The 26202-nt window shown below is 38.7% G+C and overlaps 2 pseudogenes; both read right to left on the bottom strand.

Moving 5' to 3' along the window:
• Positions 1-8799: 8799 nt before the first annotated feature.
• On the bottom strand, positions 8800-11005 carry LOC115267872 (uncharacterized; annotated as a pseudogene).
• Positions 11006-13192: 2187 nt separating this feature from the next.
• Positions 13193-15398, bottom strand: LOC115267871 (uncharacterized; annotated as a pseudogene).
• Positions 15399-26202: the final 10804 nt, after the last annotated feature.

Raw genomic sequence — 26202 nt, 5'->3', positions numbered from 1 at the left:
CAAAAATAGTTGAAAAGTGTACCATTACATTGCAATAATTAAAAGAGAAAGTGAACAAAGAGAGCCTCTCAAATGCAGATAGGACCTATTGAAATGTTTGGCCTGAAATGTATAATATGGACATGCACGGTGCTGTATGTGTATGGCTCATGAAAATAGATACTAATAAATGGATTATTGTACGTTACGTTGAAAACACGATTAACAATTAACCTTCCGTAACTCGCGCGGTTGGCTACCTGCGTCAGCACCACGCTAACGCTGAGTACAAAAAGCGAGATTTTTTCAAGGTGTTGTACAAAATACAACAGCGCGATCGCTCGAGGATTAAGAATTTACTTCAAAATGATCGAATATGTAGTTTGTGTTACTAAAACACCTCAAATGCGGTGGTATGCAAGTGGGCATACACATACAAACATACATTATGCATTTCAAAATCGCTGTATTGATAATTGTAAGAAATTTGAAAGCCTTATTGCAATGAGAAATGTTTAATTGAGAAGCATTAGGTAGCCAATCTCTTAACATAGGTACATCAGAGCTCGTAAAATACGTGGTGTCCTAAATATATTACAGATTTTCTACTGTTTATTTAATTTGGACATCTGATCAATCACATGGAGATGCCGTGCGATTGCATACTTCAAGAAATATTCCGTGTTTAGTATTTTAGTATTACTGTTAAACGTAGAAATTTGATTATTTGCGACAAAATATTTGTTAATTTGCACTACTTCCATGATTTATCAGTAATCATGGCTGAACTTTGGAGAACACAGTTTGGCGTCGGGTCAAATTCTGCTATACTCTGGCTTACGAGGTGATCACGCTCCTCGCCACCGTGGAGTTGGTTTCCCGCTCAGCGCTCACGCCCACGTTGTGCTCATGGAGTGGGAACCTATTAATGAGAGGATAATTGTAGCCAGGTTTAGAACACGGGTTCGAAACCTTACCATGATCCAATGTTACGCGCCAACCGATGCTACCGAATTGCAAGATAAAGAGAACTTTTACAGTCAACTGAATGCTGTCGTGGACAAGACTCCGAAAGGTGATATTGCGCATTTCCCACCCCACTGGACCCCTTTCGCAGTTAGTATAAGTGCGGGATCGTGAATAAAACTGCGATTTTGCATCGAATCGTGTCGGTGTCTTCTGCGCACTTATGCATTACAAAGTGCTGAATAAGTGCGCAGAAGACACCGAAACGATTCGATGCAAAATCGCAGTTTTATTCACGATCCCGCACTTATACTAACTGCGAAAGGGGTCCAGTTGGGTGGGAACTGCGCAATATCAAGATCCTTCAATGCGAAGGTTGGTTCCGACAACTCGAACTATGAACACGTCATGGGACGCCATGGTCTCGGAGAAATGAGCGAAAACGGAGAGCTGTTTGCAGAGTTTTGTGGCAACAATGACATGGTGATTGGGGGATCTCTCTTTGCTCATTGACCAGTGCTCAAAGTAACATAGGTTTCCCGTGATGGCGTCACGGAAAATCAAATCGACCTCATCTGCATCAGCCGAAAATGGACACGGAGCCTTCTTGATGTGCGGTACAAACGTAGCGCCGACATTGCGTCCGACCATCATCTCCTAATCGGCGAGATCCGACTGCGCATTGCCTGGATCCAGCGACTGGAGGAGAAAATCGGGCGCCGGTTCAACACATGCCGACTTGAAGACGTTGCGGTGAAAGCGTCCTTCGTCGAGGAGCTAGAGAACCGTGCTGCGAATATTCCAGAAGGTGGAAGCGTAGAAGATCAGCGCCATCATGAACGCCTTCATCACCACCGGCGAGAATAATTTGGATGAGCTACGCACCCGAAGAAAGCAGTAGTGGATCACAGATGACACCTGGAGGAAGATAGAGGAGCGAAGGAATGCCAAAGCCGCGATAGGGCGAACGAAAACACGAGGCGCCAAAGTCGTAGCCCGTCAGCGCTATTTGGCTCTCGAGAAGGAAGTGAAACGCTCAAGTAGCCGGGACAAAAGAGCGTGGGCGGACTCCCTAGCCGACGAAGGCGAGAAAATCGCAAACACCGGCGACATCCGTCTCCTCTGCGATGTCTCACGTCGCCTTAGTGGGGCCAAGATGAATGCCACGATGCCCGTGAAAGACACGCCTGGACAGTTACTGACCGACTCGGCTGACCAGTTGAAACGCTGGTTCGAGCACTTTGGAAACCTTTTTCAAGTGTCGGTTACGCCATCAACACCTCAGCATGATCCGCCAAGGGTTCGACGCATTACCCGTGTCAACAACGAAGCTCCATCAGTGCAGGATATAGAAACAGCCATCCGTAGCACGAAATCGAACAGGGCCCAAGGGGTCGATCGCATATCAGCTGAGATGGTCAAAGCTGACCCCGTAGTATCCGCACAACTATTGCATCAATTATTCTGCAACATATGGGAAACCACGACATTTCCGGTTGATTGGTAAGGCTTCTTAGTAAAGGTGCCCAAAAAGGGTGATTTTACTATATGATGCAAGGATGTATCCTATCACCACTACTGTTCCTCATTGTAATCGACGAGATCCTGGTTGGTGCGATTGACCGTGAACCAAATCGTGGATTGCTGTGGCAACCCATTACCATGGACCACCTAAATGACTTCAAACTGGCTGATGTCGTTGTTCTCCTAGCTCAACGGCGCTCTGATATGCAGAGCAAGCTCGATGATCTTGCCAATCGCTCCTCGGCGGCAGGTCTTACCATCAACGCTAACAAGACCATATCGTTGGATGTAAACACGGTCAACCGGGTCAACCCTTCCTGCTTTACGGTAGCTGGGCAATCAGTGGAGAATGTTGAAAGCTTCCAATATCTTGGTAGCCAAATGGCGGCACCAAGATTGACATAGGTGCACGGATCAAGAAGGCAAGGGCTGCTTTTGCGAGCTTTGATCCAATAAATTTTCTTTTTTAAATTTGACAGCTGAATCGAAAACGGTTCAACAAAATTTATTTTTGTTTTAAATTATATTTTTATCAAAATAACCAAATGTGTGCGTTAAATATACAATATTTATTTTTGAAATGAAAAAGTATTTTTATTGAAATGAAAATATGTTTTTATTATATCAAACAGCATTTTTATTGGTTTAAATAAGATATGTTTTGTGTCAGTTTCTTTCATTATAGGGGATGCTAATCTGATTCAGACCCCATTCTAATTTGAACCACCTAATTATATGTATGTTTTTCAATAATAATAGAAAAATCTCATAAATTTTTGAAGTTATTATTAAAAAACACACTTTAGTGGTTCAAATTACAACGGGGTCTGAGTCAGATTAGCTCCCCATGTAGTTTAATTGTTAAAAAGAAAACGATTGATACAAGGATATTTAAATTTATTTACATCGTGTTACTTATTTGATACCAATAGTTCCTACTCTACGTGGACAAAGTTACAGGATCTGAAGTAAAGTTTTTCATCTACTTTATGGAGGTTTGCGGTAAACATCTCGACATTTTCCAGGTCTGAAATAATTCTTCGCTCATTAGATATAAACACTTCGAATGATTGCAGATGATCAACAAATCCGATAGAATAAATTCTATTGCAAATGAAAATAAAATCATTTTTTTCATTTTTGAATATGCTGTCCAACTCAAATAGTTTTATGCAATTGTCCATGCATATGAGAAAAACTGTTCCTCTCTGATAAATCGATCCTTTTTTAGTCAGATGACCGATATATTGCATAACATTGTCTATACCAGCTTCACTTAACAGAGTTTTATCATCCGGAGATAATGGTTTAGTTAAAATGTCATTTTGATTTGCCTCTATTATCGTCGCACCACCAAATCGAAGTCGTCGCTAGAAGCACATGCGAAGTTGCAGCTGCGAAGTAAATTTGAATCTATTTTTTCTGTTGCGCATCATTAAGCTAATTAAGAGCAACAATATGCACTAATCCAAATTGAGTTGCGACATTTCTAAGTAGGTCAAAAATCAATTTTCGCACGTTCGATTAGTTTGTATTTCGACCAAAAGCATAATATTATGGGAGCGATAAATGCATTGTTCAGTATGTTATACGCGAATTTAAATCCTGCCTTAATACTTAGTGATTTGCATAAGTTTATTTTATTATTACTAACTCTGCTATACTGTTTTGCCTCACGGTGCTTTCCTTCTCCTCTCATTGCCCACTGATGACGCGGTGTTCCTGATGTGCGCAATGATGATGCATAATGCACCAAATTATGATGCTTAGGTTTGAGCGTATCATTGAACAACTCTTGGTATTGGGAATGGTGTATTTCGACCAAATTACTTAGTGTTTCAATTAAGAAAATTGGAACCTCTCTCAGCATCAGAATGTGGTATATTTTTATCAAATTACAAAAATAGATCCAAACGGCGACATTATTCGGAATTGCATTACCCATTATAAGAGGAAAAAACGTGACCAATGCACAATGGTCCGAGGACCAACATTAAGTGGAAAAAATTAATAACTCAAAAACCATCCAAGATAGAGACTTTATGTCTTCTAGACATTTGCTCGTGAGTCCAAGCCGCGTTATATGCAAAAGTGTCCTAAACGCCAAATCTTAAAATACTTCATATTTCAGCACCTAACTTTTTTATTTCAAAAGATATCGAAATAAAATGTTCTGCAAAGTTGAAGAAGGTAAAAACAACTTTCTCGAAGAGCAGTTTTTTCTATCTCTTCAATCTGAGGAGATATAACTTATTGAAGAAATAAAAAGTCCGAAATCGGTTTTTTTGTCATATGTCAAAAACTTTCATTTTTTCAAGACTACTATGTTCAGAGCAATTGTACATATTGCCAAAATACACATTTCGTCAGAAGACATCAAAGCTGTACGATGTTTCTATCAAAAGATATAAGTATTTTTGTACTTTTTTAAGCCAATTTTTCTAGCGTAACATTTGAAAAAGGCGCAAGTGAATCTTTAATTTTCTCCCACCACCGGATCTAGTATGACAAAAACTGCATTTTAACAAATTTTGGAGAGGGTGTTTTTTTGTTTTGCGTTTTAAATGTGATTTGACTATGACCGTATTTTAGGCATCAAATTCACGAAAAATGACATCCATAATGTCCGAGTTCAACATCTACTCGTGTTTCAAGATCACTTATCTTAAACATTCGAGTAGCGATGAACCCAATGTTGTCTTTTTTCTTTTGTTTTGTTCCTTTGTGTAAGTGAGCAAAAATATAAAACAAATTCCCTATAGTTTTTCGATTTCTTAATTCATCAGATATATGCATCTGGTGATCGTATGCAAATTTTAAATTGCATTGTGGACCGTCCAGTTTTATATGTTTGACATATATTATGAAAGGCCTTTGATCCTAGGATAGGATGCGACACGTAGTCAGTCAATTTGAGACCAATTTGCTGTCAAACGGAGACCAGTCGCTGATTGGTCGAAATTGATATCCGTTTGCTGCGCTTTGTTGTTGGCTTGGCCGTGTTGCTAGTTTGTAGGTTTAGCATTTGATACCAATATTTAAAATTATTGTATTTTTTTATTCAAGCTTTATCGCCTCAAATATGTCAGCATTTAAAAGCAAATCAACCTAATGTGACTCCCATGGCTTGACACCGGTTAAAACCATTGCAATGGTTTTTTTCTGGCATTCATTTCATCAAGAGAAAAGATTTTTTTTGTTATGATAAAATGGTTCAAACAATGGGCAAGTCCATAAACGCATACACCCTCCCACAAGTCATGCATTAAATCGAAGTATACGTTGCACGCAACATGGTACGACGGAATTCTGTTGAATACGCTATCCTTTTTAATACCCGTTAACGAAACGTCATCCAACTCCAGATCCATATAGTACCGTTCCACACTTCGGAAACTTTGAGGGTATTCACGAACATCTGTTTCTCTTTGCATGCGGTTTCGTTTGCTGACACGACAATAAAAATTTGCACGGGTTGACTCCACAAGATCCAAAATTCCAGATATTCCTAAATTATCACCAGTTATGAAACCGAGCATGAATTGAACTCTGGTTGTTCGTCCCTCACATACAATATCTATTCCTTCCATTTCCAGTTGAATCAATGCGTCTACCAGACTACTGAAAAGCTCTTCATTTTCGTATTCTTTCCTGTCTTGTGTCAATATGTAACCTGCTACTAAAATATTTGCTAACTTAGCCAGAACATGGCCTGGCAAACACGGAATATAGTAGTAAATTGCGCATATTGAAGTTCTTGACGCATGAGCTGATACTGTATCGGTTGTTGTAAAATCGTCAAAAAACAAATTCAGAGGTATTACAATGCCTGATGAGCCTGCAATTTTTTTGCTTCCATATAGAACCATCGACGAGACTTCGAATGCACCCATCGTTAGATGGAGGTAGACAATCCAGTATCGTTTGAAACACGTTAGTTGATTCTAAGTATTTTTTCAAATGAAAATGGATAGGCATCAACATTCCTGTAGTATAAAAAAAAAACAATATTTAGAAATAAAATGGATGTAATTTATAAGCACAGCAGTAATGATTAATTGTAAAATTGTAATATTAAGCATTATTTATGATCAAGAACAAAACAAACAATGATATCTTAGTATGCGATATTGAAATCAATAAAGATCTCTCAATTTTAACCATTAATTATCAATTATACCCCATCAGATGTAAAAATATGTTTTACGTATATTATACCTAAATTAGTCATCATTTTTTCTTTAATTTTTGTTGAGCAAACAGTGTCATTATCTAAACATCATAAACATTTGTACAGATCAAGAATACAATATGCACAATTAAGTTTAGTAATTTAAAATGCATATTATTTTACATAACCATCAACTGATGCTACTTCTAGCAATTTATGCAAAAGAAAATAGCTATATGCACACTTGACCAAATTAATAAAATTAATTATTCATTAAAAGGCGCATATAAAAACATAATCATTATGCATTCATTTTATAGATAATCATTACCGCTTTGATTACAAATATAGTAGAATTACCGCTAATTTGGTCATTAATCAGTAGCTGTTCATTATTCACAACGCTTCGTTGCTTAGTATGAACTCCCGTGGATCATGGTAAAAGTCGTTTGCTTTCAAATCTTGAATCAGTTTGTATTCGGTTTCTACTCCATTGAAGATTTCAAACATATTCCTGAATATAGTGCCACTTTCGTTAGAAATCAAGCCTACCGTTTCCATATTGACAATAGCTTCTTTGAATGTAAATAAAAGAAAATCGGGTTAAGTACGGTTCCTTTGAATTGAATTGACTCGAGTCCAGTACAAGACACTGAAGACGACCTTACAGTTGAGGTCGAAATACGTATCTGTCAAAGGATGCAAATTCTTAGTGGAATTCAAAGGAACCGTACTTAAACCGATTTTCTTTTATTTACAGATATTCCCCTAACAAGCCCAGGTTAATCATCATCATTCTTTGAATGGTTCGAAAACTAATGTCCGTATATCTCTCTGTATATCAAAAACCGTTTTACGTGGCATTGTATCGATACTTAGCCATTTCAAGTTGAAATTTATATTTATATTTTTCATTCGATCGGAAAGCTTTTCTAAATCAATAATTTCAGGTTTTTCTTCTTGTTGTTTATGATTTAAACCGACATCTCCATCGATGTTTCGCATTTCACTGTCACATAGTCTGTTTTCTTCGATCTGTAGTATCTACCTAATGGTTGTGTGCATAGGATATCTACCTACATAAAATACTATTCATTATAGTACCTAAATGTCTAGGTATGATTCATTAGGTCTACCTAAGGTGTAGTATAAATACGGGTGGTCATTGGACCACAGAGCAGAGACTGCACAAGCCCTGAACTTGTCAACATCTTTAATATTCTTCTTTTGAAGGATATAAAAGTGGCGACGAGGATCAAGGAACGTGTAATTTCTTTTGAGTTATTCCGAAATTGTTTCCTTTTGGTTTTCAGGATGTTGTAATAACAAATTGTTATTTTTTGTGGAGAACGGAATTGTTCTTTTATGGTAGAATTGCCATTATGTTGTGAACAGAATGTTCTTTTTGCCCGATGTTGCATTGTTTTGGTAATAACGAAATGTTATTTTTTGTGGTGAACGAAATTGTTCTTTTGTGGCGGAATTGTCATATGTTATGTTTTGGTGAATGGATTTGTGTTATTTGTTCTCTTTTGGTAAAGTTGATGATGTTGGGATAGCAAAATCGTCTTTTTGTTTTTGTAGTTTTGTTAGCGAACAGATATTTATGTTCTTTGAAAATGACGGACTCGTCAGTTTATTTGTGCTATCATTATTTTGGTGATGACTTTCTGAGTTTTCTAAAGGGGAAAGGACTGTAGTATCTACCTAATGGTTGTGTGCATAGGATATCTACCTACATAAAATACTATTCATTATAGTACCTAAATGTCTAGGTATGATTCATTATGTCTACCTAAGGTGTAGTATAAATACGGGTGGTCATTGGACCGCAGAGCAGAGACTGCACTGGACTTGTCAACATCTTTAATATTCTTCTTTTGAAGGATATAAAACGATCAATGTTATATTTTCGGACGAGCATTGTGGAAATTCGTTTGATTTTATATTCTCGGGTTCGGTATTCACATCTCTCCATGCAGCCTCTTCATAGTGCTTCTTAAAATGTCGAAAAAATGACGCTCTTACGCTGTAGTTTCGTAAACATCCCTTAAAGTTGCAAACGTATGTTGAAATCGAACTATGCATTCTACTCAGATGCTCGTAAAGGCGGTGTATCGAGTTAGTCTCCCACGCACAGCCTTTTACAATACAACGCATCATTTTGACTGTTGTTTTAAACGAATAGCGGAATGCAGCGATTGTACAGCGGGATCTTTCTCAGCTTCTCCTGTATCGGATAGATACGATGATAGCAACCTCCAAATTGCGGCTGACTGCTGCGGGTACTAGATGTCATATGTTCTGTAGATCTTGATACATATGTCCAGCGCTTTAAGAAAGCTTGGCAGCTTATACGAGACAACGTTGTTCCATACAGTGAAGTATGTAGGGTTCTTCCAATCCTCGCCGTGTACTATGATGAATGGTGCAGAAGAAATGCCTCGGTCTCTGAACCCCTTGAAAAGCCTCGCGAGACAGGATTCAAGATCTGCAAGTTGCTTCACGTGTATAACTACACCTTCTTGTGCCTCACTGTAAGATGGTTTCCAACGTTTCTTACCGGCGCACCTGATATGCGTCCGAGCCAACAGGGTGGTAATCACGAAGTTACGAGCATCTGGAAGCAAACACAAGAGACAATTGACAATTATGATTCTGACAATATTTGATATCTGTAAATCTGTAAGAAAGTGTATAACAAATCTACAACTTTAAAATACCTCCTAATATTGAATGAATGAGAAACTTACCTTCAGAAATGTCTGCTGCATCCAAGCTTGTCAGAAGAGTTTTTCCAGCTGCGTCAGCCACTTCCAGTCGAAAAATTTGCTGGATGGCCGCTGCGAATCCTATCCATCTATCGAAAAGAACTTCGTCTTTGCCCGGGAACTTCTGTGAGAAATCGATTTGTATCAGTTGATACCCTCGGTGGTTTCTGAGTGTCGGGTACTCCGCCAGTATAGCAGCACACGTCCGGTTCGGAATCTTAGAAACTTCTAAGAGCCGCCAGGGGCTAGACCGCTTCCACCAGATTTTAAGCTCTTCCCACTCGTCTTGGTTATGGGCAAGCCAGGCTTTCACTTGATGATATTCAGAAACTGAAAATAGGAAAAAATAGCGAATACAAAACAGTTTAATCGGGTTGTTTACCATCCGCACTGGAGTTGTCGACCGAACTTTGAACTGAAGTAGACGCTTCGTTTGATTCCTGTTGCGAGCACTGTTGTACTTCTTTGTAATTGACGTTTCTGTCATACAAACGACCCTTTGCTTGCTTGTTGATCCGTTTCCTTTTTCCTGAGCTATCCGTTGCAAATGTCGGTTGATACCAGGTTTCCTGCAGACACGGAAAAGATGTAAACAAATTGAATAATTTAGTTTTCAATCATAGTGCACTATTTAGGTTTTACTTCAATGTTTTGATTGATAATTCTAGAAGTACGTATGTGTTTTTTTGTAAATAAACATGTTTTGGTCGTCGCCAAGCCAATCTCGATCCGCCCACATTTATCAATACCACCATCAACGAGAGCACACATCACGCAATCTGTTAGTGGGTATGAATGATAGTTGGTAAATCGATATAGGTTCTACAGCAACCCAGACATGTTTGTTTACAAAATGCACTTTTCACACGTTATGCTAGCATTGATGTTGCCGGATGTTACCTGTGGTTCGTTCGGGAATATCTGCTTCAGTTCTTTAGCTCTGTCCAGAAACTCCGACGACGTCAGCTTCGAAAATCTGTTTTTAAACTCGTCGACGACAATGTGCGTGACGCTTTTTTGTCTGATCTCGAAAGAAACGGCGCTTGGTTGTACTTATTGATTATGGCTTGCCCTTTCGAAGAACTGTTGAGCAAAAAAGCAGCGGTGCATGATTCACGTGTAATGGGCTTCGAAACTTGTAAGAAGGTACTGGCACTAGTACCTTGCGTAGTAGCTGGAACTGATGAAATATCGACAAGCTTCGGCAGTCCCTGGAAAGTACAGTTCACATAAAATACCGGTAAGAAAGATATTAGTTATCTGGAAGCTAGTCTGGAAGTACCTGCGCAACCCTCCAATTATCCAATTCGTGAATAAACTTCGTGCGCTCTGCGAGGGAAGGAGTAGGAATCAGTTCCTCAATTTCATTTCGTTGAATTATTCTCAAAGTTTCAACGGTGTACGAGTTGACTGAAATGAAAAATAAATGCTGAGCGCTCAAGAGATTTGTATATTGGCAAAACTCACCGAGAAACGTCTCGATTGTAGTCTCCGATACACCAAATGTATTTAACAATTCTATCACCTGAATTTCTTCGACTGAAACTTTTTCCACGTCTAATTATTCGATTATATCTTGCTCAGATACAGCCATCTTCACTTTCACGTTTTACAGTTCGAAACAAAATGGCGGTTTTGGTTTCTCACTTCATACACTGGAAAAAACTTATACAGGTCGGACTCGATTATCCGGGTGACTCCAAAATTATTTCACCCCGGATAATCGAATCCCCCGGATAATCGAGCCATGCTTCTTTTCTTTTATTTTTGATGTTCTTCAATCAAAAACTGTTCGTTAAACATAGAAGCTAACATACATGACGTTGTAGTGCCTAAACTTAACGTCAGGTATTATTGTAACCATATTTTTTAAAAATGAAATTTTAGCTGAAAAATGTGAAAAAATAAAAACAATTTTTAAATAGGTTAAATCTAATTTTCAGGTATTGTATTTGATGTTTATCACATTTTTTGACATATTATAATCTTAAATCTTGTAAACAAAGCATAAAAAAACTTTTCCCCGGATAATAGAGCCATTTTTGCCGGATAATCGAGCCCCGGATAATCGGGCCCCCGGTTAATTGAACCCCCGAATAATCGAGTCCGACCTGTAATTTAAAACAAAAAACATGAACACTGATTTAAATTCATCACACAAATTGAAGTGACGCATATTTTTGTTGAATCAACAATTTCGCCGGTTATTGATTTGGCAAAAATAATAAACTAGATTTTTGATTTGTTTCAACGAAATATATTATTGTTTCAAGTCAAATTGTTGAATACTAACAAAAGTGATAATTTTATCAACGTAACACACAATTTTATCGTTTTGAATAGATGAAAATTCTTAGCGTGAAAGACAAACTAAGTTTAGTAAATTCACAAACGTTTGTCCAGCACGTCACATTTTTTTAGCTATACCTCAATTTAGAGAGCAAAATGTGCGATTTTGGGCTGTTTTTAATTGCCATGCCAGCCATTAAGCATGGACATATTTTTTAAGCCAATCAAAGGGTAAATTGGTCAATTAACATCAACATTAACGACTCATGCAAAATATATTGTTTTACCAAATCAAATTTCATAGATTCAAGCATTTATGGTAAGTGTGGTAGTTTCGTGTACCACCTAGTAGGCCTTGCCATTGATGAAAATTATTATTACTTGATCTGTCAAGCTGGAGAGTACCACAGTGGCGACGAGGAAGAACCCATTTAATAAGCAAAAGCAGATTGTGGCCGAGTGAAATCTACTACGACTCATTTTGTAACGTAATGGACGGATACGAGAAGGAAAAGGATCAGCGGAAATTCGATGGCATTATTTTCAATTGAACATTTCGAGAACGAGGACAAACAAAGGAAGGACAAGGAAAGCAGTTTTAACGCTGAATGAAACTGGGATAGCCGGAACTTGCGGTAATTATAGTCTGTTTTCCGACGGATAGCATCTGATCGGATCAGACATGAGGGAAGTCGGAAAATCTCGCCTCGAAAGAGGGAGATGCCGAAACGGCGGATGAAAATCCGGTCGTAGACGGTAATAATGTCTCGCCTCAGAGAAGGAGGACGCCAAAGCGGCAGATGAAAATCTGGCCGGTGCTGGCAATAATGTCTCGCCTTAGAGAAGGGCGACGCCAAAGCGGCTTTTGGTAAAGTTGATGATGTTGGGATAGCAAAATCGTCTTTTTGTTTTTGTAGTTTTGTTAGCGAACAGATATTTATGTTCTTTGAAAATGACGGACTCGTCAGTTTATTTGTGCTATCATTATTTTGGTGATGACTTTCTGAGTTTTCTAAAGGGGAAAGGACTGTAGTATCTACCTAATGGTTGTGTGCATAGGATATCTACCTACATAAAATACTATTCATTATAGTACCTAAATGTCTAGGTATGATTCATTATGTCTACCTAAGGTGTAGTATAAATACGGGTGGTCATTGGACCGCAGAGCAGAGACTGCACTGGACTTGTCAACATCTTTAATATTCTTCTTTTGAAGGATATAAAACGATCAATGTTATATTTTCGGACGAGCATTGTGGAAATTCGTTTGATTTTATATTCTCGGGTTCGGTATTCACATCTCTCCATGCAGCCTCTTCATAGTGCTTCTTAAAATGTCGAAAAAATGACGCTCTTACGCTGTAGTTTCGTAAACATCCCTTAAAGTTGCAAACGTATGTTGAAATCGAACTATGCATTCTACTCAGATGCTCGTAAAGGCGGTGTATCGAGTTAGTCTCCCACGCACAGCCTTTTACAATACAACGCATCATTTTGACTGTTGTTTTAAACGAATAGCGGAATGCAGCGATTGTACAGCGGGATCTTTCTCAGCTTCTCCTGTATCGGATAGATACGATGATAGCAACCTCCAAATTGCGGCTGACTGCTGCGGGTACTAGATGTCATATGTTCTGTAGATCTTGATACATATGTCCAGCGCTTTAAGAAAGCTTGGCAGCTTATACGAGACAACGTTGTTCCATACAGTGAAGTATGTAGGGTTCTTCCAATCCTCGCCGTGTACTATGATGAATGGTGCAGAAGAAATGCCTCGGTCTCTGAACCCCTTGAAAAGCCTCGCGAGACAGGATTCAAGATCTGCAAGTTGCTTCACGTGTATAACTACACCTTCTTGTGCCTCACTGTAAGATGGTTTCCAACGTTTCTTACCGGCGCACCTGATATGCGTCCGAGCCAACAGGGTGGTAATCACGAAGTTACGAGCATCTGGAAGCAAAAACAAGAGACAATTGACAATTATGATTCTGACAATATTTGATATCTGTAAATCTGTAAGAAAGTGTATAACAAATCTACAACTTTAAAATACCTCCTAATATTGAATGAATGAGAAACTTACCTTCAGAAATGTCTGCTGCATCCAAGCTTGTCAGAAGAGTTTTTCCAGCTGCGTCAGCCACTTCCAGTCGAAAAATTTGCTGGATGGCCGCTGCGAATCCTATCCATCTATCGAAAAGAACTTCGTCTTTGCCCGGGAACTTCTGTGAGAAATCGATTTGTATCAGTTGATACCCTCGGTGGTTTCTGAGTGTCGGGTACTCCGCCAGTATAGCAGCACACGTCCGGTTCGGAATCTTAGAAACTTCTAAGAGCCGCCAGGGGCTAGACCGCTTCCACCAGATTTTAAGCTCTTCCCACTCGTCTTGGTTATGGGCAAGCCAGGCTTTCACTTGATGATATTCAGAAACTGAAAATAGGAAAAAATAGCGAATACAAAACAGTTTAATCGGGTTGTTTACCATCCGCACTGGAGTTGTCGACCGAACTTTGAACTGAAGTAGACGCTTCGTTTGATTCCTGTTGCGAGCACTGTTGTACTTCTTTGTAATTGACGTTTCTGTCATACAAACGACCCTTTGCTTGCTTGTTGATCCGTTTCCTTTTTCCTGAGCTATCCGTTGCAAATGTCGGTTGATACCAGGTTTCCTGCAGACACGGAAAAGATGTAAACAAATTGAATAATTTAGTTTTCAATCATAGTGCACTATTTAGGTTTTACTTCAATGTTTTGATTGATAATTCTAGAAGTACGTATGTGTTTTTTTGTAAATAAACATGTTTTGGTCGTCGCCAAGCCAATCTCGATCCGCCCACATTTATCAATACCACCATCAACGAGAGCACACATCACGCAATCTGTTAGTGGGTATGAATGATAGTTGGTAAATCGATATAGGTTCTACAGCAACCCAGACATGTTTGTTTACAAAATGCACTTTTCACACGTTATGCTAGCATTGATGTTGCCGGATGTTACCTGTGGTTCGTTCGGGAATATCTGCTTCAGTTCTTTAGCTCTGTCCAGAAACTCCGACGACGTCAGCTTCGAAAATCTGTTTTTAAACTCGTCGACGACAATGTGCGTGACGCTTTTTTGTCTGATCTCGAAAGAAACGGCGCTTGGTTGTACTTATTGATTATGGCTTGCCCTTTCGAAGAACTGTTGAGCAAAAAAGCAGCGGTGCATGATTCACGTGTAATGGGCTTCGAAACTTGTAAGAAGGTACTGGCACTAGTACCTTGCGTAGTAGCTGGAACTGATGAAATATCGACAAGCTTCGGCAGTCCCTGGAAAGTACAGTTCACATAAAATACCGGTAAGAAAGATATTAGTTATCTGGAAGCTAGTCTGGAAGTACCTGCGCAACCCTCCAATTATCCAATTCGTGAATAAACTTCGTGCGCTCTGCGAGGGAAGGAGTAGGAATCAGTTCCTCAATTTCATTTCGTTGAATTATTCTCAAAGTTTCAACGGTGTACGAGTTGACTGAAATGAAAAATAAATGCTGAGCGCTCAAGAGATTTGTATATTGGCAAAACTCACCGAGAAACGTCTCGATTGTAGTCTCCGATACACCAAATGTATTTAACAATTCTATCACCTGAATTTCTTCGACTGAAACTTTTTCCACGTCTAATTATTCGATTATATCTTGCTCAGATACAGCCATCTTCACTTTCACGTTTTACAGTTCGAAACAAAATGGCGGTTTTGGTTTCTCACTTCATACACTGGAAAAAACTTATACAGGTCGGACTCGATTATCCGGGTGACTCCAAAATTATTTCACCCCGGATAATCGAATCCCCCGGATAATCGAGCCATGCTTCTTTTCTTTTATTTTTGATGTTCTTCAATCAAAAACTGTTCGTTAAACATAGAAGCTAACATACATGACGTTGTAGTGCCTAAACTTAACGTCAGGTATTATTGTAACCATATTTTTTAAAAATGAAATTTTAGCTGAAAAATGTGAAAAAATAAAAACAATTTTTAAATAGGTTAAATCTAATTTTCAGGTATTGTATTTGATGTTTATCACATTTTTTGACATATTATAATCTTAAATCTTGTAAACAAAGCATAAAAAAACTTTTCCCCGGATAATAGAGCCATTTTTGCCGGATAATCGAGCCCCGGATAATCGGGCCCCCGGTTAATTGAACCCCCGAATAATCGAGTCCGACCTGTAATTTAAAACAAAAAACATGAACACTGATTTAAATTCATCACACAAATTGAAGTGACGCATATTTTTGTTGAATCAACAATTTCGCCGGTTATTGATTTGGCAAAAATAATAAACTAGATTTTTGATTTGTTTCAACGAAATATATTATTGTTTCAAGTCAAATTGTTGAATACTAACAAAAGTGATAATTTTATCAACGTAACACACAATTTTATCGTTTTGAATAGATGAAAATTCTTAGCGTGAAAGACAAACTAAGTTTAGTAAATTCACAAACGTTTGTCCAGCACGTCACATTTTTTTAGCTATACCTCAATTTAGAGAGCAAAATGTGCGATTTTGGGCTGTTTTTAATTGCCATGCCAGCCATTAAGCATGGACATATTTTTTAAGCCAATCAAAGGGTAAATTGGTCAATTAACATCAACATTAACGACTCATGCAAAATATATTGTTTTACCAAATCAAATTTCATAGATTCAAGCATTTATGGTAAGTGTGGTAGTTTCGTGTACCACCTAGTAGGCCTTGCCATTGATGAAAATTATTATTACTTGATCTGTCAAGCTGGAGAGTACCACAGTGGCGACGAGGAAGAACCCATTTAATAAGCAAAAGCAGATTGTGGCCGAGTGAAATCTACTACGACTCATTTTGTAACGTAATGGACGGATACGAGAAGGAAAAGGATCAGCGGAAATTCGATGGCATTATTTTCAATTGAACATTTCGAGAACGAGGACAAACAAAGGAAGGACAAGGAAAGCAGTTTTAACGCTGAATGAAACTGGGATAGCCGGAACTTGCGGTAATTATAGTCTGTTTTCCGACGGATAGCATCTGATCGGATCAGACATGAGGGAAGTCGGAAAATCTCGCCTCGAAAGAGGGAGATGCCGAAACGGCGGATGAAAATCCGGTCGTAGACGGTAATAATGTCTCGCCTCAGAGAAGGAGGACGCCAAAGCGGCAGATGAAAATCTGGCCGGTGCTGGCAATAATGTCTCGCCTTAGAGAAGGGCGACGCCAAAGCGGCGGATGAAATTCCGGCCGGGGCTGGCAATAATGTCTCGCTTCAAAGAAGGGAGATGACAAAGCGGCTGATAACAAACTAGCAAATACAGACCTGAAGATATACTCAAAAAGAGGGATCCAGGTTGCAAATAAGATTCGATTCAAAAGAAGAGATACAATAACACAGAACGGTCCAATATTCACATGTATGATTTAACAAAAAGCATGATTCCATTTTTTTAAAAAAGAAATGAACTGTTTGTTCCTATTGACAAAACTAAAAGAACAATGTAAATAAAATTAATTCGCGCAGTACCACTAAAAATAATTTTGAAGGTATTTTTGTAACCATTTCTACTAGAGATAACACAAAATTCTATTTGATACTTTATTGATTGCAATACAAGTGCAAAATTAATGATTTAATATTTTACTTATTTGAAGTAGGAAAAAAAATGCAATTTTCTTTACATAAAAGGAGATGTGGTAGTTTCGTGTACCACCTAGTAGGCCTTGCCATTGATGAAAATTATTATTACTTGATCTGTCAAGCTGGAGAGTACCACAATAAGTATACAAAATTAGCCATACAAGTCAGCCTCTAAAACTTGCATGCAAGTTGAGTACCCAACTCAAAATGCTTAAACTATGAAATTTGATTTGGTAAAACGAAATATTGTGCATAAACCGTTAATTTAGGTGTTAATTGACTAATTCAGTAACAAATTTTGAAAACGACGTATAATCAATGGTGTAGCATTGATTATACGTCGTTTTCAAAATTTGTTACTGAATTCATACTTTGATTGCTTTAAAAAAAATGCCCATGCTTAACGGTTTGCAGTCAAAAAAGCCGAAAATCACACATTTTACCTTATAAATTGAAGTATAGCTCAAAATTGTAACGTGCTGGAGCAAATCTGAGCCTTGATTCGGAATCAGCGGCCTAAAATCTGTCTGAGACACATAAGTTTGTTTTTGAAACAAACCAAAAGTAAATCTTTGTTTCGCTTTAGATAATTATCTGAAACTTTAAGTTATTTTTTTATGTAGTTTTCAATACGCTATATAGAAGGAATCATAATAGTTTTGTTCCCGGTTGATCAAATTTTAATTTTCGACCACGTTGACCCACCCAAAGAGGTATCTATTTTCATTTCTGCATTAGGCTGCGGTTAAGATTTACGTACCTGTATTCATCGCAATAAACACCCTAGTATTAATGCTGATATCGCGTAGATATGAATGACTATTGACTACCCATTCCGGCTCTGCCTGTATTCTCTAGGTATATGATTAGCGCTCGTATGAGGTAGTATAAAAACGCGGATAACATTGTACTGCTCAACAGAGTTTAGTGGTAATCATCTGAGTAAATATCAAGCAAGGATACGCCAGAAACATTTCCAGGATGGAAAACAAAAAAGTGACTTCAAATGAACAAAACCATAAGCAACGGGGTCAGGTGGAGCAAACGAAACGAACGCGACCCGGGGCAACTTTTGATGGTCGGCCGCTGGAACAAATATACGCGCAATTGGAGTTCTATACCCGCTCGTGTTCTTTACGAAGATTCCAATATGAAAGACTGAAGAGGCCAGAAATTTACGTACAATATCTTGAACTGCAGGAAGAAGTTAAGCGTCTGCAGGATATATTGCAGAAGGTATTGCGTTGCCCAAAACACGGTATAGGAATTAAAGCTAGTCAGAAGAAGTTAGATTAATTATTTATCTGTGAATACACAGTTTACATATGTTTAGCTAAATAAAGTTTATGAGATTATGATTAATTATGAGATTTTATTTATTTTTGTCTTCGTGAAGAGGTCCTCTCCAGATTCTATCAGAAATTCGGTCATAGTTGCCACTCGAAAAATCAAAATTGCAAACAGATTCAACAGATTTTTTTCTCTTTTCGGAACATAACCACTGCGACCAATATTTGATCTATTGTGGTATATCCCGTGTCCTTTGTATAGTGCATGTCGTGTTACTTCATCACTATTGAGTAGTAATAAAGTATTCGGTTTTGTTACAGTAGTGATTTTCAATTTAATTGCAAGCAAGGATTCTGATTGATAGGTTCCGCTTTAGCACGCTTCTTTTCAGTCAAAATCGGATCTCTTAAGGTGAATATATGACGAAGCCACACCTAAAATTTTCAAGAGCACAAATCTGAAGAACCGAATGTCGGTTTGAACTGAAAAGTTGATCGTTTGGTTACTCGCTGGTGGTGACCAATCGATCAACTTTTCAGCGCAAACCGACATTCGGTTCTTCAGATTTGTGCTCTTGAAAATTCTAGATGTGGCTTCGTCATATATTCACCTTAACGAAAAAGTCGAGAAATGATACCGATATTGACCATGCATCGGAACCCTAGTTCTTACTGCCTCAAACCAGTGTACAACGAAAAAAAAAAGAAATGTGATAAGGACCAAAGTTTTTCCTTTAACCCTTTAATACCCAACCCCGCCTTTAGACGGGGTATAGTTTGAGCGTTTTTGTAATTTTTGTTTCGTGAAAAATCAATTTTTTTATAATTTTGGCCGATATTTAGGATTGTTCTGTATATCTCAAAATGGTTTTTGGTGTATTTTAAAGCATATTTACATTTTTTAAAAATCATTGAAAAATTAATGTTTCAGTTACCTTTTAGAAGTAATTGTTTATTTTGTATTGAATCGCTTCAATTTACATATTTTAAATTTTTCCCAAATCATTCTATACTAGGGTAAGAAATCAAACTTTGAACTAGTCAAATTGTAATCTTAATTTGAACCATTTCAAAATTCATTAAAACGACGTACTTTTCAGGCAAATATTGTCCCGAAAAAGATGTTTAACAGCTTTCCGTAATATAATCTGATAACATGGACTTTAAAAGCATTGAAAAAAGCGTTTTTGTCATGGAAAACAGGCAATTGAAAAATCACTGTGATTTCACCCATTTCCCCCAAGAGAAAGCACATTTTCGGTGCACTCGTACAGCTCATGCATTGTATCACACGCAATATGTGAACACGTCAAATGAAAGCTTATTTATCGTAGAATCGACCAACCGAAAAATATTCCGCATTATTTGTCATAAAATTATCAAATTTAAGTGATTCTTACTTGGAGAATGTTATCTTAAGTTGACCCATTTGTAATCTAAATTTAAACTAGTAATCGGGGGAGAGCTTCTAGTGTTGGCCTGTAGATTGCGCTAGTGGTTGCTTTGTTTACTCTTGGGGGATGAAAAAATCCAAATTTAGTTTCCAAATTCCTGAAGAATTTCGAACATTCTGAGTTGAAATTCCACTGCCTAATGAAAAATAGGTATGAGAATTAGCAGATTCATGTGATTTTTCATTGTTTAACATGGAATTGGCTGTTTTGTGAGTTGCTCGAGCTGCTGCCGCCAGTAATTAAAATAAATTAGATTAAAATTGGTTCAAATTATGATTACGATGGTTCAAATTAAGATTAAAATCATTGTTGATGAAAAATCAAATATTTCAATGAAATTCGGTGCAAATACAAACTTTTTACAACTTAACAGAAAGCTTATACCCGTGGCTTTCATGTACATACGATTTTGCCGTAGTAAATTATTTCCATGTGGGAGAAAAAATCACTTAAAATTTGCACTGCTTCAGAAAGCCGCAATTTGGTTCAAATTTTGATTACCTACCCTAGTTTAACAATTTAAGGAAATCGAATACACTCTAAAATTATTTTCCTTAAAATTACACGGAAAATAAAATTTTCTAAGTAAAAAATTTAAAATAAAAATATTTCAACAATAACCATAAAATCTCAAAATGTTTTCATCTCAAAAAATCCGTACACCAAAAAGGCTTCCAGGAAAAATATAAAAGTGTGGGGATGCTCAAAAATAAAAATTAGAAAAATCAAAAACTGAAATTCACGAAATCGAGAATTAAAAAGAATCATCTTCCAAAACATGTTTAAATCGATTTTAGATGACGAAAAATGATATTTAGATCAAAATCAAAAATTTGGATATTAGAGGGTTAATTACTAACATTTGCTGTTCCATAGTTGGAAGCAATTAGGACTAGGGTTCAGCTTGGTAGATCTTTCGTCGCAATGCAACCCAAAAAGATGATCTACCCACGCTACGAGCTCCGTTAAAGATCGAGCATCTTTTAAACTCCCTCAACCATTCATTCCTCAGCATGGGTCGCCTGACACCTAGGATTGGGGTTACCTGTTTGGTGGACTTTTATCCCCGTAACAGGTGGTACGTAGTGCTATTCTAAGCCGGCAACTACACGGGAAATATTCAACCGATGGAGCATGTACCAAGTTTTGCAAAGTCATTAACGGCGCCGGTCACGTTTGTATAATATGGTCATCGAGGACGAGAGACGCTTCGAAAATCGAAATATTCTGTTAGATGTTGCAATCGCCAACTAATGGTACGCATTTGTAAGGTTCAGGAGAAAAGAATATTTCTAAAGTTGTTTAAATGCTTTACAGAAGGGCAGATATGGGATATTAAAAGATTGTACATTCATCATATGTATCATTACTCCTATCTAGGCATTTTGGGCAACGATTAATTACAAGACAGGTTATCCGTTTCCTGATATCAAAACGTTGACGTCTCGTAACCTGAATGGAGGTGCCACTTTTGGTAGATCCGGGAGCGGCCGCATCGTGTAATGAGTACATGCACCATGAAAAACGCACACTTGTGGTACACAGTATAAGCATGGTATCGATGAGGGAGATCGAAGGCGCGACTGCTCGAGGATTAATAAATGTTTGACAAAACACTGGCTATTGTTAATGTAGTCAAATATCGGATGCTGTTTTTTCAACGATCATTTGTAAGGTTCAGTCTTGTTTTATATTCCTATTCAGGTGAAGGTATACTGAATGGCTCTACCTATCGTCTATAGATATGCGAATAGCGCTCTCAACAGGGCAGCTCGAGTTAACATCATCAAACAGTGGTGAATATTTATGGCCAGAGTAAAGACCATTCGAGAAAGCCAAAATGGGAGGCAAGCGAAAGATATCCAGCAGAGAACAACCTAAGGAACAATCCGATTGTAGTTTGCTGGAGATGAAATATTAGCAGTTGGAATACTCCTACCGGATGACTGAAAAAAAGGTTGGTTCAATTCCAAACGACGCAGAAGCTTTCGTTTTGCATACATCGCGTAGTAATTCGAAAAGAAATTAAGCGAATAAAGGCTACGCTGAATAGTGTACAGAGTCAGAAATGCGATAGTAAAAAAGAAGAAAACCGGAAGTAGTTTGCTGTATATTGAAATAATGTAGAAACTTATAAATGTACTTTATTGCACATGTGTGCCTAGAATATGATTAATGCGTACACTTAGTGCTGAATGGTATATATAGGGTGTCCCAGAAAGTATGGGCACAACTTTGCATAGCGAGAATACAGTTATTTCCTAACAAACAACTACTTTAAAGGCGGACGGGACGGTCGAGGAAATACCCGCCATTGCTCTGTGGCTACTAAGATGGTAATCTCAGATTCTACTTCATATTTTGCAACAAAAACCTATCATTGTGTATGCTCACTTGCAGTGCATATGCTGATTAGTTTTCAGCAGCTTCAGTGCGATAGAACTCGAGATTACCATCTTCAAAATCGCGAGGCAAATTGCTAGAAAGAGAGGCAAGATAGGAAAAATAACACGGCGTCCCGTTTCACCTTAACATTTTTGTATTTTTATTCAAAGTATTTTCATTGTTGTATGCAATGAATTTATACATTAAAATGTGTTTTTGTTTGCAGAATGGTCAAAATGGAAAAACAACTTTTTAAACTTCTGCACAAACTAGGGTATTTTAGCCAATAGTGGACCCCTTACCTATAGTGGACCCCCTTATATTTTTCCTAATTTTCCTGCTTAAATCTGTTTTTACCGGTGAACTTCCACCGGGAGACGATGGATCATGTTCCTAGTAGTAGTAGTAGTTACAAGTGGTGGAGCTACGCTGGAAAGCAATAATTTGATTTTTTGAACAAATTTGTAAATGTAAACAAATCTGGGGGACCACTATTGGTTAAATCCAAGGGGGTCCACTATTGTCTCCGTTTTAACATGGTAAGAGAATACGATTTATCCTATAGTGGACCCCAACAATCCTATAGTGGACCCCGGGGGGACCACTATAGGATAATTTGAGCCAGATTTGAAATGATTATTTTATGGGAAATATAGGGTGGTTTGGTAAGGTTTTTGTGTGCATTGTGCAGGAAAGACATAGAACTTGTTGTGCAAACGTTGACAGGGGCAATTTAATTGGAATATCATACTGTTTTAACGATCAGAACAATTTTCAGCTACTAAGGGGTTCACTATTGGTTAAAATACCCTACTTGTTTACGTTTTTGCCAAATACACAAATCGGAAACAATTTTTTCGAATTTTTTTGATATGATACATTCCAAAACATGTTTCTTCTGACTCAGTGAAGAGCATTGTCAAAGCACTTCTTCCTTGTGTGTCTCCTCTTTTGAAGCAGTTGGCTTCTAAAATGCCCCTCCTTGCGACATTCGTATCTTTCGATGGCTAATTTAACCACCGAGGTCGAACATATGATTTCTGTGCTACACTGGAACTGTCGTAGTATCGTACCAAAATTAGACGCTTTCAAATTTTTAATTAACAATTTACAATGCGATGTTTTTGCGCTATCCGAAACATGGCTGACACCCGATGTAACCTTACCTTTTTCCGATTTCAACATTATCCGTCTTGATCGGTCCGACTCGTACGGAGGGGTGCTTTTAGGGATCAAAAAGCAGCACTCATTTTACAGAGTCGATTTTCAACCGATGACAGGCATCGAAGCCGTCGCATGTGAGGTGACTATCCGAGGTAAAACCCTCAGTGTTGCATCCATATATCTTCCACCGAGAACTGCGATATCTCGCAGGGATCTCGCCCACATCTGCTCGGTTATGCCTGAGCCACGGCTGCTCATGGGAGATTTCAACTCCCATGGTACAGGCTGGGGGGAACTGTACGATGACAGCCGTTCAACTTTGATATATGACCTCTGCGACGACTTCAACATGACAATTTTGAATACCGGAGAAGTTACACGAGTGGCACCTCCAGCTCAAGATGGCAGTCCTAGAAACAGCCGATTAGACCTCTCAATCTGTTCGAGCTCACTATCGCTGGTAGAGTGTACATGGAAGGTTATCCAGGATCCCCATGGTAGTGATCACCTTCCGATCGTTGTTTCTATTTCCAATGGTTCACGTCAACCTCCATCTATCGACATTTCCTACGACCTCACAAAACACATTGACTGGGGAAAGTACGCGGAAGCAATTATCGACGGTGAGCAATCGGTAGAAGTTCTTCCACCGCGGGAAGAGTATCAGTTTCTATCAGAACTGATCATCAGTAGCGCGCTTCAGGCACAACGTCGGCCAGTTCCAGGCCCTTCGGTTCGCAGGAAACCCCCCAATCCGTGGTGGGATAGCGAGTGTACAGAAATCTATCGCGAGAAATCCGCTGCGTTCAAAGAGTTTCGGAAACGCGGTTCGGTCGAAAACTTTAAGCGGTACGTTTCCCTTGAAAGCAAATTCAAGAACTTGTCAAGGCGAAGAAAAGCGGTTACTGGCGTCGGTTCGTCGAGGGTTTAACGCGCGAGACATCAATGAGAACTCTTTGAAACGTCGGGAGAAGAATGCGTAACGCGTCGTCGGTAAACGAGGCTCGAGAAAGCTCTCCTCGGTGGATTCTCAAGTTCGCAAAAAAAGTTTGTCCAGATTCCGTACCCGTGGAGCGAATAATTCGTGATGTTTCCGAGGATAGGGACGACATGGATAGGCCGTTTTCGATGGTTGAATTCTCACTTGCTCTTCTTTCATGTAACAATTCCGCTCCAGGAATGGATCGAATTAAGTTCAACTTGCTTAAAAACCTCCCCGACGTCGCTAAGAGGCGCTTGTTGAAATTGTTCAATCAGTTCCTGGATAACAACATCATTCCGGATGATTGGAGGCAAGTGAGAGTGATAGCTATTCAAAAACCCGGGAAACCCGCGTCGGATCATAATTCGTACCGTCCAATCGCGATGTTGTCTTGTCTACGGAAGTTGTTGGAGAAGATGATTCTCTTTCGACTGGACAAATGGGTTGAATCGAATGGCATTTTGTCTGATACACAATTTGGTTTCCGCAGAGGCAAAGGAACGAACGACTGTCTTGCGTTGCTTACTTCAGAAATTCAGCTTGCCTTTGCTCAAAAGCAGCAAATGGGCTCAGTCTTTTTGGATATCAAGGGAGCTTTTGATTCAGTTTGTGTCGATGTTCTCTCCGACAAACTACACGAAAGTGGCCTATCGCCAATTTTGAACAACTTTTTGTATAATTTGCTGTTTGAGAAGCAGATGAGTTTTGCTCATGGCGACTTGACAGTTTCACGAATTAGCTACATGGGTCTCCCCCAGGGTTCATGTCTAAGCCCCCTTCTTTACAATTTTTATGTTAGAGACATAGATGATTGTCTCATGGAAAATTGCACGTTAAGACAGCTTGCGGATGACTGTGTTGTTTCTATAACGGGATCAATAGCGGTCGATTTGCAAGGACCACTACAGGATTCTTTGGACAATTTGTCTACTTGGGCTCTCAAGCTGGGTATCGAATTCTCTCCGGAGAAAACTGAGATGGTTGTCTTTTCTAAAAAACACAAACCGGCAAAGTTTCCGCTCGTTCTGATGGGTAAGACAATCACTCACAGCATGTCTTCACAATACCTCGGCGTCTGGTTCGACTCCAAATGCACCTGGGGGAAGCACATTGTGTATCTGATACAGAAATGCCAAAAGCGAATCAACTTTATGCGAACTATTACCGGAACATGGTGGGGAGCACATGCGGAAGATCTGATCAGGCTGTACCAAACAACCATTCTGTCGGTTTTAGAATACGGTAGCTTCTGTTTTCAATCCGCGGCGAAAACACACTTGCTGAAGCTTCAACGGGTTCAGTACCGTTGTCTTCGGATTGCGTTAGGTTGCATGAACTCAACTCACACTATGAGTTTAGAGGTACTCGCTGGTGTACAGCCTCTGACAGACCGCTTTGCGGAGTTATCGTTCCGGTTCCTCATCCGATGCGAGGTTGTGAATCCATTAGTCATAGAAAATTTCGAAAATCTGCTCGAACAGAACCCTCAAACTCATTTTATGAGTGTGTACTACTGGTACATGACGCTGGAGGTAAGCCCTTCTCCGGTTAACACCAATCGTGA

This window comes from Aedes albopictus, chromosome 3, assembly GCF_035046485.1.
Source record: "Aedes albopictus strain Foshan chromosome 3, AalbF5, whole genome shotgun sequence".
Taxonomy (NCBI): Eukaryota; Metazoa; Arthropoda; class Insecta; order Diptera; family Culicidae; genus Aedes; species Aedes albopictus.
The sequence above is the reverse complement of the archived record's forward strand: the minus strand, read 5'-3'. Positions and strand labels throughout refer to the sequence as shown.